The sequence below is a fragment of the Paramisgurnus dabryanus genome, chromosome 15 (genome assembly GCF_030506205.2).
Source record: "Paramisgurnus dabryanus chromosome 15, PD_genome_1.1, whole genome shotgun sequence".
Taxonomy (NCBI): domain Eukaryota; kingdom Metazoa; phylum Chordata; class Actinopteri; order Cypriniformes; family Cobitidae; genus Paramisgurnus; species Paramisgurnus dabryanus.
In genome coordinates this window covers 37,888,140-37,904,749 of record NC_133351.1, presented here as the reverse complement: position 1 = coordinate 37,904,749, position 16,610 = coordinate 37,888,140, and the positions used below count along the sequence as shown (strand labels likewise).

The following is a 16,610-nucleotide window of genomic DNA, read 5'->3' as shown; positions in this document are numbered from 1 at the left end:
TTAAAAAGTGATAAATCAGAATTGTCAAATTTAAGGCCATTCAAGTGTTAAATTTGGCTTAGAGGTATTATTTTTTTCCAAATTAGGTATTATTTTTTTCAGACTATCAGGTTTCCTATTCTGATTGGAATTCTATCTGCGTTCGCTTTTAAGTATAGGCTTTAGCATATCTGGGCACCTAATCAAAGATCTTTCGTCTGTGGGATGGGATCAAAGCCTGGAGTGGAGCCAAATCACGTTCCTCTCTCCACTGTAAGCATTCTGTAATCACTAAGCACCGGATCCACTCCGGGTTTTCTGACTGTATCACGTTAAGCTGAGGTAAAACTTTATTTCAGCTAGTAAACTTATAATGCAGGAAGGCTCTGATGTTTTGAAGATCGATAAAGGTGTAAAAGACCAATGGAGATTGACTTGGCTTAGCGTAATTATGAAGATTGGCAAGCCTTTCAGTTCGTGGGCTAAGAAACCAAATAGCCAGGTAACTTGCGTGTCTGCACAGTATGACTAACGTTAGGAGTCATGTATTTTGGGGGTAAATTATTTCTCACGTACGTGATCATCCGCGTCAAGTTTTTTAATGCTGTGCTGATCTAGCCAGTGGCTGATACAACAGGTTTGTTAAACTCGTGGGTAAACTTCATGTGGGGCCACAAGAACCAAGAGGCAGATGACAATGACATCCAAATCCCGTCAGAGATTGACGAGGAATCATAAGGGAGACTGCTTCCGAAATGCTCTCGCGGGACTTTGATGTCATCGACCTGTCGGTTCTTGCAGTTGCATTTGCGTGTGGTCCGTCACAAAAACGTAACATATGTACATATATTTCAGCACCGCAGTTTAAAAACAAGTGATTTTAAGCCATTCAAACACAAACAGTGCTAAATGCGTCCGCTGTTTCTGTGTCAGAGGAGTATGCAAGCCGCGCATTCGCTTCTCATTGAGCTTGTGTTGTGAGTATTTTTGCCGCTTTATTGGCCTTAAATAACACATATGCCTAAAAAAATCCAGTTTTTGCAAATATCCTCATATAAACACGACCATTAGGTCTTAAGAGAAAGTAAACAGAAGAAACATTGGGCATAAAATAGCACATCAGCGCTGCCTCTAACATAATATTTTGTTGATAAAGGTACAGTCATTTAATTTACATCTGTCACTTTACAACTATGGTTACAGACATGTGCGAATTGTACACGAGTTTGACTCGAGTTACTTGTTCAGGGTTTATATTCATACATAACGTTAATGTATTAGAGCTGTGACTGTAAGCTGTTGTGTGAACAGAACAGACCCTGGATTATTCGTTTATGTGTACTGAATAATATGATATGAAAAAGTTGTATTTGTTCACATTAGTAAATGCATTATATAACATGAACAAACAATGAAAAATATAGAGTATATAACCATTAATTAGTTCTGGTTTATGTCATTACAGTAGTTTGACGGTAGTTCATGGTGCATTCACTAATGTTAACAGTTTCAACTTTAATTGAAAAAATTATTAGTAAATGCTAAAATAAATACATTTACAATTAATAAATAATTAATAAAAGATTCATTAAAGGTGGTGATATTCATGTTTTCTTTTTATGGAGTTATTTAGCTGTTTCACCTTAATCTGAAATGCCCTGCAAACTACAGCTATCTGTATGCCACAGGAGACTTCAATGTGGAATTCATGGCAAAAAAATCTCCCCTTAAAATGCTATTGGTCTCGCCTACATAAAGTGTTATTTATTTATTTATTTATTGGTTTATTTAACAGGGACAATGCAGTAAACATTGCTACACTTTCAAGCAGCCGATGCTCTACATATAGGCTTCTAGCCAAAGGCTAATTTGCAGCCCCAGTCCCTGGTTAGGCTTTTTTAAGAACAATAAAACAATAAATCACACAACAAAGCTAAGTGAAAGATAAAAACAAAACAAACAAAAAAACAAAAACAAAAAACAAAGCTGAGACTGTGCAAGACTATCAATGTTCACAAATCTGTTTTTGTTTGAACCACTTTTTCAAATGTATTTGAAAAATGTTCAACTTTGTTTGCATTTTCAGTTCAGTTGGCAGGCTGTTCCAAAGCAGTGTACCTTGAACTGAAAATGTGGATTGTGCAAATTTTGTTTTTCTCTTTGGTACTATGCAATTCTGGTTAGTTATAGCTCTTGTAGTCATCCCCTTACTACTCTGTTTCAATATTAATTTGCATATAATGTCTGGAGCAAGATTATGTACACATTTAAAAACCAATTTAATAAGAGACAAACTAATAAAATTTTCATAACTAAGCAGACTATGTTTTTGTATAATTTTGCAATGATGCCATTTGTTTGGTTTCTTGTCCAGAATTTTTAGTGTTTGTTTATATAAAGATCTAACAGGTTTAATAGTCAGTTGAGAAACCTGACTCCAGACAGTCACACAATAAGATAGATGCGAAAAGATCATTGCATGCATATACAACTTAGCTGTTTTTAGAGATACATACGGTCTAATCATGTAAAAACAATTCAAATTTGATCTGATTGTTTTACACAGCCTCTTTACATGCACATCAAATTTTAAATGAGAATCTAAAATAACACCTAAATATTTAAAATTGTTAACTGTCTCTATTGCCTTTTGATTGATTTTAATTATAAATCCACCCATTTCCTTCTGTCTTATTGAAAAACACATTGAGACAGTTTTTGAGCAGTTCAAAGTCAAACAGTTATTTTTCAGCCACTGCGACATATCAGTCATTTCATTTGTTAATATATCTGCAGCTAAGCGTGGAGTCTGTGCCGATACATAAATGACTGTGTCGTCTGCATATAACTGACATTTAGTTTGCTTACAACAATTTGGTAAATCATTGACATATAAGGAAAACAACAATGGACCCAGAATTGACCCTTGAGGAAGACCCACCTCATTGTTTCGTAATACTGATCTTGAGTTATTTATTTTAACACACTGATCTCGAGATTCTAAATATGATCTAAACCAATTCATAGCCTGGTGAGAGAAGCCAAACAAATTTAATTTATGTAGGAGAATCGCATGATTAACTGTATCAAATGCCTTTTTGAGATCTAAAAACACAGCGCCTACTACATTGCCATTATCCAAAGCTCCCTTAATAAATTCTGTGAGATAGCAATTTGCCATTTCTGTTGAATACGTAGGCCTAAAGCCAAACTGTTTAGAGTGAAGTAGATCGTGTTTTTCTAAGTACTTGATAAGTTGTTCAGATACCAACTTTTCCAAGATTTTAGAGATTACAGGAAGTATAGAAATTGGTCTATAATTTTGAACCTCATCAATTGATCCTGACTTAAAAATGGGGATTATAATAGAAGTTTTCCAGTTTGAGGGGAATTTACTTTCTCTAATAGATAAATTTATCAAATTTACCAAGGGCTTTAGCAAACAAGCACTGTATTTTTTTACAAATGCGGTATCTATCCCAAATATATCCTTAGCTCTTGAATTATTCAATTGATTAATTATTTGAAGTATCTTACCTTCATCAACCTCCGAGATATAAAAGGATGAGGGTGTGTCAATTATTGCATTTTGAGGTAATTGTACAGGTTCAAAAGCTATAGTAAGCTCTTCTACAGACTGGATAAAATATCTATTAAATTCATTGGCAATTTCAGTGCTATCAGTACTAAGTGTTCCATTTATATGCACCTCCAACAACGGTTTTCTTTGCATGCCTTCTCGTTTAGAAAGTTTGTTGATACACTTCCATAGAGATGAGCTATTTCCTCCTGATTCTGTAATTAATTGCTCAAAATATACAGTTTTTGCCTTCCTCATTTCACTAACTACTTTATTTCTTAGCGATTTAAAACTTAGGATATCTGTCTGTGTTTTTGTAAGCAAAGACTTTTTCAAAGCAAGATCTCTCTTTTTCATTAGTTGATAAATATCTGTATTTAGCCATTTTAGGGATGCACTATTATGTCTACATTTTAATGGTTGTGTATACTTTTGAATAATTTTTTCAATAGTTTGCATCATAATTTCACAGTTTTTGTCCAGATCACCAGTTTGTAAAGCATCATCCAAATTAATATTTTTTATATCATTTTCAAATCTTGTTATTTTACTCCTAGGGATGCCTACTCCTGGTTTAGAATTTTGACGAAAATTACTCTGCAAACGTTGCTTTGTTAATTTTCTAACAACCAGGATCATGTTATGGTCAGACAAACCTGTCAGAAGATTATATATTTTTATTATCCTTTCAGGTTTATTTGTAAATGCCAGATCAATAAGAGTTTTACTTGTTTTTGTTATCCTTGTTGGACATTTTATTAACTGATTAAATTTAAATTTTGATGTAATTGATTTCAGTTTTTGCTTACTACGTTTGTCTGACCAATTAATGTTAAAATCTCCAAGTAAAACAGTTTCAGTACGACAATTTAAAAACTTCAACATTTCCTCTAAATTATAATAAAAAGAAGAATCATGTGAGGGTGGATTATACAGAATCACAACATTAAAATTCATTTTTGGGGACATTTTAACATTTAACACCAAACATTCTAATCCAACAATATCTAGTTTTACCTCAGCACATTTAAAAGTATCCCTAATATAAATCATTACTCCCCCTCCTCTTCGTGATAGTCTATCTTTTCTGTAACAACTATATCCAGGAACATCAATCATGCATGTTGGTATACTGTTAGACAACCAAGTTTCACTCAATGCTAAAAAGTCCAAGTTTGAGTTTATAAGTAGATGCTCGACTTGGTCCTTCTTTGATCTCTGCACCACAGTTCACACTCCAGCTTTGATTACACTCAGTCGATCCACTTACTGGTTCAGTTATATGTTGGTTTGTTGATGGTCCTGGGTTCATCTGTATGTCACCGCTGAGCAGGAGAAGAATCAGTAGAACTTTTGGACCATACCATTTGCTTCTCTTGACATGCTGATGACTTTCTTTTCCTTGATGATGATTATTTTGCCAGCAGATAGAATAAATAATGTGGTATCCTTGGCTGAAGAAGTTCGGTTGTGGTCTATAAACCATGGGCACAAGTTTAACAGATGTAGTCTGTGTTTCATTTCCAGTAGCACTGGCAGCAAAACCAAGTGGACTTATCAAAAGCCACAAACAGAGCAGCCATATGCAACAGGACTCCTTATCCCTCTTTCCAACGTTTAAAATCCATCCCTGGCTAAGGATTTCTTTAACATTGATAAGAAATTGTTGAAAAATACCAAAAGAGATAAAAAATGTTTGTAAAAAAAACTGAAACAAAAGGGCAAGTGTGGAGCCTAACAAACCACCCATGCACCTGGCGGCCATCTTGGAAGTTAGTTAAAGGACTTATATGACTTAGCCTGAAAAACATTTCAGTCAGAAGAATTTTTTTCACTTTAATCCATGTTTATTCTTTTTTTGTATGTTATATATGTCAAAATCTGTGTAAATAATAGAAAGGCCGCTGATTAACACTTGTGTCGTGATGGTTTTAAAAAATATTCTGAAGGTAGTAAAAAAGGTATTAAAAAGTAGTAAATTTAACTTAAGGATTGCTGTATATACCCTGTTAATGTCTTCACGCGTGACGCATTGACATGATTTGCAAGGTAAATTTGCAAATGATTCATGAATTCATACCTTTGCAATTATTATAGTTATGATCGGGGATGCGCTGGTAGAGAAAGAGAACGAGAAACAGCGGCCCGTTAAGATTATACTATTACGTAGCTATTATACGCATTTTTGGGCTAGACCTCTGGGCTAGAGGAAGAGTTTTGTGCAGCGTTTAGTGCAAATATTTTTTATCTAATACATATTATTTATCAGTGTGTTATACGCGAAAAATAATAATGAAAAAAGTTCAAAAGTCGGACTGTAAGCGAATGAAACCTACAGGAAAGCATGGTTGCTATTAAAACCCTTATTTAAATATAATCTGTTAGTACCTGATCTGTTTAAAATTATTTCATTGGTATATGTCTGCTAAGGTGTTCAATTAAAATTTGTCCGAACCCATTTTCATAAATTTTTCTATTTTTGATCTGAGCGCACATTCGGAAAACAAGTCGTTTGATTTTAGTTCAGGAAATAAATAATAGAAAAACAAGTCGTTTCTATTTATTTTCTTTTTGGTTTTGATTTAAAAAAAAAAACAAATGAAGGAATGATACACGGGGCCATTTTTGTAAACTGTTATTGTAAAATAAAAGTAGTATTTGATAAAAAAAAATTCAATTTTTTTTTTCAAAATAATCCGATGGGCCAGAAAATACGCCTGTTGCCGACCCCTGCTCTATAGCTTAATTTGAAGAAACAAATGGTAAATGGACTGCATTTATATAGCGCTTTTAACAGACCTATGGCCATCCAAAGCACTTTACAATTAGCCTCACATTCACCCATTCACTCACACATTCATACACCGACGGCGGTGGCAGCCATGCAAGGCGCCAGCCAGCTCTTCGGGAGCAGCTGGGGTTAGGTGTCTTGTTCAAGGACACCTCGACACTTGGTTCGATGGAGCCGGGGATTGAACCACCAATCCTTCCGGTTTGCACATTTAAAGATGTTTAAGTTCACAGAAACTAGTGATGCACCGATGTATCGGCCGCCGATATTTATCGGCCGATTTTTGATCGCACAAAAAAGGCTGATACCGATTGTTTATTAATTAAACACATAAAGGGAATGAATTGCATGTCTGTTGTTCAATTAAAATAAATTAATGTTCTGGTGTGCACTATACTTAAGCACCGACAGAAAAACCTTTGTTGAGCTGGCTCAAATGTCTTGGACAATAAAAGAATCAGACTGCACTTTAGTAGAGGAAAAGAAGTCCAACTTTTTTTGAAGTAGCAATATTTATACTCTGTTTAAAGCAAAAGCACTGGCATTATTTATGTTTATTAAAGAAATCCATTATATGTAAAAAAATTAGTTAATGTTGTTAATAAAATAAATTAAAAAGAAAAAACACCTTTGAAGGTTGTCATTAGGGGTGCACGATTCCGAAAATTTCACGATTCGATTCCAATTTTTAGGCTCAAGATTCGATTCGAAATCGATTTTTGATTCAAAAACGATTCTCGATTTAAAAAAACGATTCACAGTATGTAAATGTAGTTTACTTTTTCCTATGTGACTGATTGCAGTAGATATACAATTTAAAAGAAAAGAAACACAACAAATAAAATGTAGTTTGTTATTACTTTGTCTTTATGCAAAAATAAAAACTGTTATTATGAAGCAATTAGATGACCCCTTTTATCAAACTCTATTAAATACAATAGTATATTAATGATAGACAGTGCAGGTCTATAGATTATAAATGTGACTGGTGTTATAATGGTTATTATTTCTATTAGATAGAGCAGAAGCAAGGAAAGTGCCTCTCTTTCTATTTCTCTCTTGCCGATTAAAAAAAAGCTAAATCCACTCATTATTTCAGATTCAAAAGTCTACTTGCTGTCCCAGTGACAGGGGACTTTACATTACAGCTTTGCATTTTGTAAATCTTGAGTCAGCTTGAGCTTTGCTCGTTCAGTGCAATAGATTTGAGAAAAGATATGGTTTATTAATAATAATAGAAAAGAGCCAGTTGTTATCGCCATGGAAACCGCAGGCACGCTGAAACTGCATGCAAGCTTTAGCACGGTAGCGCTCACGGCCATTCTCCGCCCGACTCATGTTTTACACACAATATTAATCAGACTTTGGGACCCGAAGTTATTTAACTATGACTGACCCGGACCCGACTGACCATTTCAAATACAAACCCGGAACCATACGGGCCGTGGGTGCTCTGTGAAGTCCTCTAATGTTAAAAATCTGCTCAAGTTCAGAAACATGAAGGATAAATGTGACACGAGCTTGTTCGCGTCGCATCCCAATTCATTGAGAAACAGAGAGCACGTGAACGCATACTGAACTCATCATGTCGCACATCATGTCGCACACAAAATGTCATTATTAAAGAGTGTCATCATCACGGAAAAACAAAAAAGTTTGCCAATTTTTTTGGAATGCTATGAATCGATTCTGAATCGGCAAAGCTTGAATCGCGATTCAAATTTGAATCGATTTTTTTCACACCCCTAGTTGTCATGTTGACTTATTATATTTGTTTTAGCTTATTTGTGCCTCTCTTATTATGTTGGTCAGTTGAATGTTAATTAGATCCAATCCATGTTTGGTAAAAATAATTTGATGCAGAAATAAATTAGCTAATAGACCAACTGTATAGTATTGTATACAAGTGTTTAGTATCAGTATCGGCCAGAAGTTGTCTGTTTAAATTGGTATCGGTATCGGCCCAAAAAATCCTATCGGTGCATCCCTAACAGAAACTCTAACTTACTTGCACTGGTGAAGCATATGTATGAAACACGTCATTCACAAACGCACACACATGATAACTGTAGGCTATTTTAAAGATCTGATTTTATAAAGTCTCAGTAAGCCGTTGGATTGTTGCAATTTACTATGTGCTGAACACTGGGCAAATCTATTCTCTTTGTTATGAAGTTTCCATTGAGATTGAGTGAGGATTCCCATGGAGGATGCTTCAAGAGCATTTACTCTGCTCCCAGGAAGGCATAATCGTAGCATACAGGATGGTTTAGGTTTATCAATTCTGCACCCGGGATGTGCATAAACGGTCCGGTCAAGCGCATAATTCCCAAAATAACCATCTGCACCCTAAAGCTGTGACAGTTTTGCGCAAGAAAGGAAAATATATTTAGCATATTTAATTGATCAAACGTGCCTACACTGTAAAAAGTCATTCTGTAGGCTTGTAGATTTGATGAAATTGAATATGTAAACTTTATTTAATACAATTAATGTCATGTAGTTTGGTATTTTTTTTGTGTTAAAATTACTTGAAAATGACTGGAATAAAAACTACTTATTGTTTTTGTGAAGGATTAAGCTATTCTTATGGTGTATCTGCGAATGTAGCGAATACCGAATACATCCAACGTAATACAAATGAGCTGTTTTAAATGAACAACCATTTCAGGTTGATATGCAGGTCGTGAGCACTGAGCAGACGGATTTAGGAAATATAACTTATACTGTGCCACAATTCAAAGTTTTGAAAGCATTTCAGTCGAGAATGTATGTTTTTTAAACAAGAATCTGCAGTAGGTTCATAAAGATATCGTCTATTTAAACATTTCCTTCAAATTTTTTGCGATGGGAGCTCCAGATACTCCGTGGGCGCTCAGCGCTCATATATACCGGACAACGGTGCCTCACCTCGGCCAGTCTTGCTGAAAATCACTGCTGGCAAATACGTCAATGTAGTGTTTATAAACTGTGGATAAAATTCATTTGGGGTAAATTTAACGGGCAATCTTTGGTCTTATAAATCTATACGCAGTGTTTCTTTGTATAATTTGTTTGTAATTCGTAAATATTAATTAGAATAAGGATTAATATGAACTGGGTTTGGACGTAACTTCAGCTTTAGGACCTTCTAGGTCATTTCTAGGATGCATTCGTCATCAAAACTGTCTTATATCAGAATATTAACACATTGAGTTTTATTCTTAGTTAATCGTAAATTGTTGTAATATGCGTATGACTTGCGAATGTAATACTTAGTTAACTTAAACAAACCAGGCTAATTGGCATATGCAGTCTGCATATGTGACCTCCGCAGTCTGCAACCTTCGGACTCAGAAACGGCCTGCGATTGGTGGCTTAGCTGTAACTAATTTTAAGTGACAGAAAAACTGACCAATCATATTGTTCATCTGAATGGGTGGGTTCTCTTAATCCGCTCGCTCCCTCTGAGGTTCGTGTTTTAAAGATACACTGTTAGATGTCGCTGTAGATTTAGCAGTACATTACTGTAAAAATCCACAGTACTATACTGTATGTGTACATTACAGTAAAGTACTGCAGTTCATAGTGCATTCTGGGTAAATTTGTTTGAGCGGGAAAATTTTACAGTATATTTTGGTATTGATGTAACCTAGCTGTAGTCATTGCTGTAATGTGCCATGGAATAATACAGTGTTAGTGTAATCAAGTGCGCCAACATCAAATCACACAGAAAGAGGGAGAGCACAACTCTTGACTGCAGCTGAAGGAGGACGATTGGTTTCTGTCAGTTCGGTAAGTTTGGTATATTTTCTGTTTCATGAAAATTTAATTTTTAGTATAAGAATTTTGTCAATAGTTTGTCATATTGCTTTAAACGTGCAATGAGAGAGAAAATGGTCGCCACGCCAACAAAGTTTTAATCTGCCTCAGAAAGTAAGCTAACATTACACAAATGCCTAACGCTGCTTTAACTCGCTTTACACCTTTATTAATGAATATAGGGTTGTTTTAACTAAATTATGACGGTTTTGGTGAGTTTATATTTGTTGAAAGTGTGGTATTTTTAACAAAATGGACAAAGACAACCCGCCAGCGTGGTCTTGCGGTCCCAGCATATGGTCGTTTATCTCGGTGTTTTATCTGTTCAGTTAGTGGTAGAGTGAAGTATTAACTCTTTCACCGCCAGCGTTTTTAAAAAAAGTTGCCAGCCAGCGCCAGCGTTTTTCATGATTTTCACCAAAGTGTAATGCCTTCCAGAAAATTTTCTTCTTTAAATATATAAACATACAATATACCAAATGAAAGAACAGCTTTCAAACAAAAAAAAACCGTTTCATCCTACCTTTAGTGGTTCTTTTGCAATCAGCTTTTGAATATGGGTAGGTTTTTGCAAAAACACCATATTTGCCATAGGGCAATACTTCCGGGTTTAAAAAGTTGCGGAAGGAACGCCACCTGGTGGATAATAGCGGTATTGAGGAAAGACGGAAAATCTCGTCATTGGCGGGGAAGCGTTTTCTCTTAATTGACGAGATATCTCGTCAATGGCGGGGAAAGAGTTAAAGGTATAGCGGAAGATTTTCCCGAATTATTTAAAAGAACCGCCCCTCGATATTTTTTTAAAAATGCACACGCAACACTTTCCCTCCTCCCAAGAGGGAACGCCTGTTAAACGCGTGCACGAGACAGAGACAGAAAGAGAGAGAGCATGCAGGAGCTCAGTTCTTCTCTTCGCTCTGTTTACAAGTTTCTGTCGGCATGTTTACCGTGTCTGTGCGGTTCGTGACTCATGCCAGGGCTAGCATCGCTAATCATAGCTTACATCAACTTTTACTAGCAGTGATTTTAAATGGATTTCTCCAAATAGCATGACAAAATGTACCTTTCCAGTAGAAACTTTGCGTGGGAAGCCCAACCTGTCCTTTTAGCTCACGCCAGCGTGTGAAATAGTCTTCCATAAACATTCTGGTCTTGTTTCTTTCTTTATAGTCCTTTCTCTTCTTGTCATACAATTCGTAGACACTTTTCTCTTGCGACCCTCAGACATTTAAAAAAAAACACAGCGAGAACGCGAGCTTCAATGAATTGTTTAAACCGTAGCACAACACACATACATGTGAAAGTGCGCATGTGCAGGAAGCGAACCTAGAGGCGAGCACGTACGGCAGTTATACGTCAACATATAATCAGAATGATTGACATCTGGGATGACCAATAGTCCTGAATATCCACTCGGAAAACGAAAATCTTCCGCTATACCTTTAAGTTCGACTGTTTGGAAAGGCTGACTCGTAGATTAACGTTAGCTGTGCCCGTGAAAAGCACAGTTTATATATCAATCATTAATCTGTATTTGCGTCTTTTTCAAATGTGAAAAGTTGGATATAAGAATATCAACATAAACAGTCAGGACTCGACACGCCATAAACTTAATATTCAACACAGCAGACTGTAGTAACCAACTCCTCCACAGAAGTGAAACCAAGAAATTTAACTGGATATATGCATTGCAGTTGTAACTGCGGCCAAATATCGTTCAGACCTGGGCTCATCTTATTATCAGATGAATTAAAATGATTGCCGCGCTTATTGTTATCATTACAGGATATCAGCAAAAGCAAAGCATATCTTCTTTAAAGCGTTTTCCACGCCCAATAAGTTGTCCGATACATTTTGTATGGCTTATTATTTCCACCACTGCAGATGCATTACATGCAATATAAGTTTCCAAAACACCTCAAATAAATGCACAAAAGTAGAATAGGCTCCGCATTTACGTAATAGCATGACAGGTACCTTTGTCTTCTCGTCTGTCATCTGATCTTTCATCTCTGGATGTAAAATAGTCCATTATAACATCGTGTAGGACACTGGCATCAACAGTATTGCTCAAATTGCGGCGATCATGTTAATCCTTAAAGTGAGCAACTACTAACTTTGTAAACAAAAACTTTGCGTGAAATAGCGTGTTACACCGCCGCCGGTCCGAGTTAAACATTAAAGAGGCAGGCTTTTTACCTTGTCACTATAAATCGCTATTTTCTGCACTAAACAAGATATTTTCAGAGATTTTCTGTAGACAAGATGTTATAGAATAATAATTTAATAAAAACCCAATTCTGACAAAAGTTACATTTGACTTTAGTTATTTTTCTGAAAATCTTATTCGAAGGGTATTTCCCGAATGCATCATATAATAAACAGAATGCTTTCAAAATGTCAGCCAGTAACACATCATATCTTTTTGTTACAGCTCTAAAGTTACAGTTTGCTCCACTTTGCTCTGTGCTTTATATGTTTTCTGTAAGTATTGACCACATTTATATATAATCATAGACTGTAAAAAAATAACACTCAAAGTCTACTTATTTCTATGGCTAACAGATTTTGTAACATTTGTATTTTTTACAGTCTTACCATTGCTTGTAAGCTGGATTGGGTGGCTCATCTTTAAAGGAACCAGGCAAGTACAGTATGTACAGTTACACGTTACTAGTCATGTATTTTTTCGACTGCAATATTAAATGCTTTCACGTCACATGTAAAAGAACACAGGAATGTGGCTGATCACTTTTTATTTGTAGTTTACCTGAGTGTCCTTGCACTTTTCAGGAGTTAAGGCAGATGTGGAGGCACACGGGTGACACCAGACACACACCAAGCATATTATGTTCGGTAAGTTTGCACTTTACCACTACAGTTTCTTTAAATACCCATGTATACACTGTTACACAATTCCCACACGCAACAGTCACACGACCACACACACCCACACGAAATAAAATATTGTATCCAAATCAGTAACAATTGTACTTTCTGTTCAGGACATTCAATCATGACATGATCCATGTGGATGCTGTCCATTGAGGAAAGAGTTTGTTCAGAGGTAAGTGAATCTTCTGTATTTTAATGTAATTAGGTGTGGAACAGTAGAATAAGAGCAAAAGTTTCAGAATAGGGGTAAATTCAGGGCTGAGTTTAGTTTTTTTTTAAAGAATCTTTTTCTATCTTGTTTTTGTTGACTTAATGTTTATGATATTTCTAACAGGTTTCTGGACATAATTAATCCCAAAGATGGGAAAAAGTGCACATCCAGACAAAGGGGCAAGCAAAAAGACAAGGAAATTGGTGCAGAGAAAAGCTGTGGCCATTAACCCCCATGTGAACAGCTTCATGCAGTCCCTGATAGAGTTTGAATGGGCGACTTCAAACTAAAGGCCAGTGTCTGTCTGCCACAGTTTAATGCATTTATTTTTAGTGTTCAATGAAATTCAAATAGAATTTTTAAAACTATGGGCCAGTGTTCTTTCTACCACAGTGAAATGTTACCTTTTAGTCGATGATGGACTTTAAACTGAAAACTTCAAACTATGGAACAGTGTTCTAGTGTTGTCAGATTCCAAAACTCGTGTCCCGCGGAATCGATACTCCGAGACAAGTTGTGAGTTGTTTTTTATGTAACTCTGCAAACACCAGCTGCACATTCTCGCTCTCTCTCTTTTTCTTTTAAACGGCGCCGCACACACAGTGCACGTGAATGCAGTGCTCCGCCTCCTCTCCTCATCTCGTTCGCTCTGGTTTAACAGTACAAGAAAGCCAAGCAGCATTGCTGTGTGGAGGTTTTTTCGGAGTCAAATAAACATGCGAACCCGACACAAGTGAAGTAAGCCAAATATGCGTTGCTACAGAGCCGTGTGCTAACGGCGCAAAGCACTGAAGGACCGACACGCCGACGAGAGATTGATAATCATCCCAGAGTATTTATTCTAGACTTACCAAATTGTTGTTGATATGCGTGTTGTCACGTTTTGCCTGTAATGATCCAAGTTAATACAATCGCCTCAGAGTTATCAGACTTAGAAATTAGACAGCATTTTAGCTGAAAAGAAAACTTTTACTGTGGTAAAAAGTAAATGAACCCAGATACTGTTGTGCTTTAAGTTCACAAAAACACGTCATTTATTAACCCTCATGTCGTTCAGTGAGGTATATTTTCACATTTACACTATAATCTGTTTATCATATGTTAATGTATTAACATTAACAAACAGAAAGCAATGCATTTGTTTAAGTACTTGTTTATCTTTTTTTACTATGCTAATGCTCACTAGAGAAAAACTAAGATAATGCTGCTAAAATTATTATTTTTTTACCTTGAATGCCATTGCTCTAATTTATTTTTTAAATTTTGATATATTTTATATTTTGCTTTAATGTTTAATATATCTGCTGTTCATATGTTCATTTATTAGTGCGTTATATGATTAGAATTTTGTCCCGTTTTTAATTTAAAGCACAGCAATGAGATTTGAGAGTGTTTCTCCCTTTTCAGGAAAAGTATCGAAAAAGTATCGGAATCGAAACCATTGACATAGTATCGGTATCGAACCAATAATGTTGGTATCGTGACAACACTACAGTGTTCTATTTGCCAGAGTTAAATATGTTACAGCAGGGGCCTCCAAACTTGTTTATACTTTATAATATTTTATTTTATTTTATTTTACTTGTTTATTGTTGTTTATCTTGTTTTAAATGTTTTGTTTCAATTACATGTTTTTTTAAATAAAAATTTTGATATAAACATTGCTTGGATTGCCTTTTAATTTATAATGTCATGTCAAGGATAGCATTTTTTTACTATATTAATAACTATAGATTTAAACCTAAATATCTAGCTATAATACATTATTGTATTAACTGTAATAAGTAAAAAATAGTATTTATGGGTCAATATAGACATTACACAATACTATTATTGTAAAAATACAGTAAAGTACTGCTTTGTAACTATACGGCACTAGTTTGTGTACTGTAAAACTGTATTACAGTACTGTAAAACCAAAATACAGTAACTTACTGGCAACCGTGCTGCCAGTACCGTACTGTAAAAATACAGGGAAATCGTTAACAGTGTAAGTGTGACTTCACTGCGGTCTTTTTCGGTTTATTTAGTTTTGTGTTAATTATATAAACAAAGTATTCGCTTAAAATGGTAATGTAAAACTATTCTCCACTGTAAATTAATTGTGTGCTCAATTGCGATGCCCTGAGTTTTCTGCTGCCCACTGAAACTTGAAGCAAAACTGAGGGGAAATGTAACGTTATTCATTTAATTCCACAAAAGGTGAGGAAGATATTGAATGTATAAGTTATCTTTTTAAAATGTTTAAGCTTTCTAATGTACAACCCCAAATCAGAAAAAATTGGGACACTGTAGAAATTGTGAGTAAAAAGGAATGGAATAATTTACAAATCTCATAAACTTATATTTTATTCACAGTAGAATATAGATAAAATATCAAATGTTGAAAGTAAGATATTTTGAAATCTCATGCCAAATATTGGCTCATTTTGGATTTCATGAGAGCTACACATTCCAAAAAAAGTTTGGACAGGTAGCAATAAGAGGCCAGAAAATTTTAATATACATATTAGGAAAAGTTAAAGGACCAATTTGCAACTTATTAGGTCAATTGGCAACATGATTGGGTATGAAAAGTGCCTCTCAGAGTGGCAGTGTCTGTCAGAGGTCAAGATGAGCAGAGAATCACCAATTCCCCAATGCTGCGGCAAAAAATAGTTTTCTGGGTTTCTCAGAGAAAAATTGCAAAGAGTTTCAAGTTATCATCATCATCTACAGTGCATAATTTCATTCAAAGATTCAGAGAATCTGGAACAATCTCTGTGCGTAAGGGTCAAGGCTGGAAAACCATACTTGATGCCCGTGATCTTCGGGCTCTTAGACGGCACTGCATCACATACAGGAATGCTACTGTAATGGAAATCACAACATGGGCTTTGGAATACTTCCAGAAAACATTGTCGGTGAACACAATCCACCGTGTCATTCACTGTTGCCAGCTAAAACTCTATAGGTCAAAAAAGAAGCCATATCTAAACATGACCCAGAAGCGCAAGCGGTTTCTCTGGGCCAAGGCTCATTTAAAATGGACTTTGGCAAAGTGGAAAACTGTTCTGTGGTCCAACAAATCAAAATTTGAAGATCTTTTTGGAAAACTGGGACGCCATTTCATCCGGACTAAAGAGGACAAGGACATCCCAAGTTGTTATTAGCGCTCATTTCAGAAGTCTGCATCTCTGAGGGTTTGGGGTTGCATGAGTGCGTGTGGCATGGGCAGCTTACACATCTGAAAAGGCACCATCAATGCTGAAAGGTTTATCCAAGTTCTAGATACATATGCTCCAATTCAAACGTGCTCTCTTTCAGGGAAGAACTTGCATATTCCAACATGACAATGCCAGACCACATACTTT

General features: G+C 35.6%; 1 protein-coding gene and 1 long non-coding RNA gene across 10 annotated transcripts in view; both read left to right on the top strand.

The window, feature by feature from the left end:
• LOC135758559 (plakophilin-4-like) overlaps positions 1-16,610 on the top strand; it is a 192,253-nt gene that overhangs the window by 17,117 nt on the left and 158,526 nt on the right. The gene's annotated exons all lie outside the window — the stretch shown is intronic.
• LOC135758561 (uncharacterized) lies at positions 7,175-14,830 on the top strand. Of its 2 annotated transcripts, XR_010536526.2 has the most exons (6): positions 7,175-10,124; positions 12,586-12,635; positions 12,744-12,795; positions 12,945-13,007; positions 13,157-13,218; positions 13,381-14,830. It is a non-coding gene; the product is annotated as an uncharacterized lncRNA (long non-coding RNA). The 2 variants fall into 2 exon arrangements; XR_010536527.2 differs by lacking the exon at positions 12,586-12,635 and having other exon boundaries at positions 7,176-10,124.